Source organism: Saccopteryx leptura, chromosome 6, assembly GCF_036850995.1.
Source record: "Saccopteryx leptura isolate mSacLep1 chromosome 6, mSacLep1_pri_phased_curated, whole genome shotgun sequence".
Taxonomy (NCBI): Eukaryota; Metazoa; Chordata; class Mammalia; order Chiroptera; family Emballonuridae; genus Saccopteryx; species Saccopteryx leptura.
Window position 1 is genome coordinate 53,985,983 of NC_089508.1, and position 4,478 is coordinate 53,990,460.

Here is a 4,478-nt window from a genome sequence, read left to right on the forward strand (position 1 = left end):
CCCCTCCCCCTTCCCCTCTCCCTCTCCCCCCTCCCCCCGTAACCACCACACTCTTATCAATGTCTCTTAGTCTCACTTTTATGTCCCACCTACGTATGGAATAATGCAGTTCCTGGTTTTTCTGATTTACTTATTTCACTTCGTATAATGTTATCATAGAGCTTGGTTTTTTTATTTTTAGATTCCACATATGAGATCATACAGGATTTGTCTTTCTCTGTCTTATTTATTTAGCATAATGTCCTTGAGGTCCATCTATGTTCTCTCAAATGGCAAGATTTCATTCTTTTTTTATAGCTGAATAATATATCACAATTCCTTTATCTATTCATCTGCTGATGTATTGATAGATGCTTAGGTTATTTCCATATCTTGGCTATTGTAAATAATGCTGCAATGAATATGGGGGTGTGTATATCTTTTTGAGTTAGTGTTTTCATTTCTTTGGATAAACACCCAGAAGTGGAATTGCTAGATCATATGGTAGTTCTACTTTTAATTTTTTTGAGGAAGCTCCGTGCTGTTTTCCACAGTGGCTGCACCAATGTGCATTCCCACCAGCAGTGCTCAAGGGCTGCCCTTTCTCCACATCTTCACCAACACTTCTTTTTTTTTTTGAGGATAGCCATTCTAACAGGTATGAGGTGGTATCTTATGGTTTTGATTTGCATTTCCTTGATGATTAATGATGTTGAGCATCTATTCGTGCACCTTTTGGGCATTTGTATATCTTTGGAAAAGTGTCTATATGGATCTGCTGCCTATTTTTTAATCAAGTTTTTTGTTTTTGCTTTTAAGTTCTTTGTATATTTTAGATATTAATTCCTTATCAGACATATGATTTGCAGATATTTTCTCCCATTCATTAGGTTGCCTTTTGTTTTGTTGATCACTTCCTTTGCTGTGCAGAGCCTTTTAGTTTATTGTAGTCCTACTTGTTCATTTTTGCTTTTTTGCTTTTGCTTTTGATGTCAAATCCAAAATATTGCCAAGACCTATGTCAAGAAGCTTACTACCTATGTTCCTATGTTTTCTTCTAGAAGTTCTATGGTTTCAGGCCTTACATTTAAGTCTTTAATCCATTTTGAATTAATTTTTATGTATGGTGTAAGATAATGGTAGAATTTTATTCTTTGCATGTAGCTGTCCAGTTTTCCCTACACCGTTTACTGAAGAGACTGTCATTTTCCCATCATATATTCTTGGCTCCTTTGTCATAAATTAATTCACTATATATGTCTGGGTTGATTTCTGGGCTCTCTATTCTGTTCCATTAATCTATGTGTCAATTTTTATGCCAATTTCTCTGGGGAATCTTATTCAAAGTAATGGGCCCATGGCTAGTGTGTGTGACCCTCAGGGCCCGCAAATCTGGGCTTCCTTCTGCTTTGCCAATTGATGATCCTATGTCAGTCTATTCTCATTTGGGGAGTGGGCTTGTTTGGAGCAGTGTTGTCTTCAGTCACCCAGGCCTACCCTCTGGAGTTCCCCAGGGATTGAGGGGACCAGTTTTTGGAGCTGCTGTGACTCAGTCAAGCAGAGGACAGAAGCCAAGACTCTGGTGCCCCTGCCCTTCTCAGCTGGCCCAGTGCAAAGGCCTGAAGCAATTTCCACAGCGTAAAATCTTCTCACTCCTCCACCCAGCAAACAGGGCTGGACCTGGAGCTAAGTCCTATAAAAAAACCAAACACTTCCACATGTCTCCTGGCTCCAGACACCTTGTTTGAGCATTAGTGAGGATCTCTGCAGGCCCACACTGGCCTAAACAAGTTTGGGACTAGAACCCAGGTCTCCCAAGGCCCATCCAACCCCTGGGTCTGTTCCACTAAGCCTTGATGTCTGCAACTTGAGACCACATTAAAAATATTCTTTGGCCTTAAAACTTGCTTTGAAAACTAGCAGCAATGCAAAACTATTTTGAGAAAATTAGCAAAACGTTTGAAAGTTGGTCAAAAATAAAACTGCACTTGGAAAAGAATAAAGTTCAAGTTCAATTTCTAAGATGAAATGTTAAGTCCAAAGTTATTTATGTTTTGATTAAGGTAATCTGGTCTCGGTCTGCCACTTTATTAAGTTCCCTACATCAGTGGTGACCAGTTGGCAGGCCCCTCACACACATCACATGTCCTTCTCCACTGCCATGCCTCCCATCCTTTTCCTACTTGCTCAAACCTCCCCATTCCTAGAAAACTATTGTTTGACTAAAAATGAGACATCAAGGCCCTGGCCAGTTGGCTCAGTGGATAGAGGGTCAGCCCAGCATGAAGATGTCCCAGGTTTGATCCCTGGTCAGGACATACATGAAAAGCGACCATCTGCTTCTCTCCCCTTCCCTCTCCCTTTTTTCTCTCTCTTCCCTTTTTGCAGCCAGTGGCTCAATTGTTTTGAGCATTGGCCCCAGGCTCTGAGGATAGCTTGATTCAAGCATCGGCCCCAGACAGGGGTTGCCAGATGGATCCCAGTTGGGCGCATGCAGGAGTCTGTCTCACTATCTCCCTTCCTCTCACTTAAAAAAAAAAAAAAAGAAAGAAAGAAAAAAAAAAGAGAGACACCAAGACATCATTATTAGTTTAATATATTTTTAGGAGGCAGAATAATGTGGTAGTGAAATGTATGGACTCTGAAGTCAGACCTGGGCTGAAACTACAGTCCTATCATGAACTAGCTGTGTAGCCTTTTGAAAGTCACATAACCTCTCTGTGCCTCAGTTCCTTTTCCATAATATTGAAACTTCCCAACTGGGAAGATTAAACAGGATAGTACACAGGAGGCCTGTGGCATGGTATCTAGTAGCTACTTTATTTATACATATTTATATCCTCCCTTGTTCTATAGTCAGTACTACCTTTACTCTGATCCTTCTCCTCCTCATTGCTATGTTAACAAATCTCCAGCATTTACAGTCAAACTCAGGAGACCTGGAAGAACCTCTCCCCATCTCTGGTCAGAGATTTTAAAAAGTTGGCTGGAGCAGAGGGTTCTGTGAGTACCACCTGGGAGAAGGAATCTCTACAGCAAATACTAAGGGTCAGGTGGCTGCATTGGTGGCTCCTTGAAATAGCAGCAGATGACACATTCAGTTCCCTGAAGGCAGGATCTAGATAAGATGAGCCTTGGAGAGGAGGCCAGGAGAATGTAGAGTCTGGGCACCAGGTGGTGACCCAAGGCCTGGCCCAAGGATGCAGAGTGAAGCATGTTCTGCCCTGATTGATTCTTGCTCCCCTTATGCTCGGCCTCCTCTTCTGTGTCCCCACTATGTTCCCTCAGAGACCCGGTGCCAGCAGGTTGAAGAAGGTCTCCTGCCTCTGATGGGGGAGTAGGTGGGAGCGTTTTATAAACTCTCTCAGTTTTTTGTGTGTTCCCTTCCCAGGCTAATGTGCACATTGTTCTCTATCTAAATTGCCCCTTCTCCCTGCTAGTTACAAGGACCTTTGCAATTACATTGGGTCCACCTGGATAATCCAGGATAATCTCCCACTGCACAATCTTTAACTTAATCTCATCCGCAAGTCCCTTTTACCATGTAAGGTAACATAATTCCAGGGCTTAGGACATGAACATCTTTAGGGGGCCATTCTGCAGCCTACCAGAGAGGGGCAATGGTTAACCCAAAATAATCCATAACTAATGGTAGAATTTCAGGCAGTCATCGAGGGGAGTTGTGTTGTGTTTTGTTATATAAAGGACATTTCTATTTTGGAGCAGAATGAGAGTGGAGTAGGCCTTACCCAGAGGTCAAGGTCTCAGGCAAGGCTGGACCCCCGCCCCCAGGTTCAAGCTGATACAGCTGGCCCCAATCTCTCTCACCTCGGCTAGGAGCCTCTCTGGCTCTTGCATCAACTTGAGCCAGCCTCCTGCAGCTGACAACATTCTCCTGGCACCTGAAGCAGGGCCAGCTGAGGGCCTGCCAGGGCCTCCTCTCAGCTCTGACCCTTCCACTCTGGGGATGGAGCGGGGTGTGCCCTCAGGTCACAGTTGGCCTCCCAGGATCAAGTGGAGAAGCCAGGAGCTTCCTCCTCTGAGACCTTCCTCTCCTCTCGGACCCTCTTCCTTCCGCTTCTTCTCAGTCTCTCTCCCCAGCCTGACCTCTAGCTGCCCTGTGCTTCCGCCTTATCTGGTGATTACAGAATTCCTTTGTTGGCCCCTGCAGGGACACTATTTGTCTTTTAAGAGGATTTAGGGAGAGGGCAATGCTTAACTCATGAGTAGTGACTCATAAATGCTGGGGTTTTAGGCCCAGTAAAAGCTGGCAAAGGGAAGGGTGGCCCTCCCAGCTCCTCCTGTCATCCAAATATCCGCGCCATCTGTCCGTAGGTAGGACTCGCCACCAGGAGGATTTGGGTCCCTGGGAGCTCTGGAAAGTCTTCTCTAGTGAGAGTGGGGAAGGCTTCCCTTCCCTCCGTGCGGGACCTCCTGGTGCTCACCTCTCCTCACCCTCAGATCCTGAAGGCCAGGGCTCTGTTTCTAGATATGCTGGG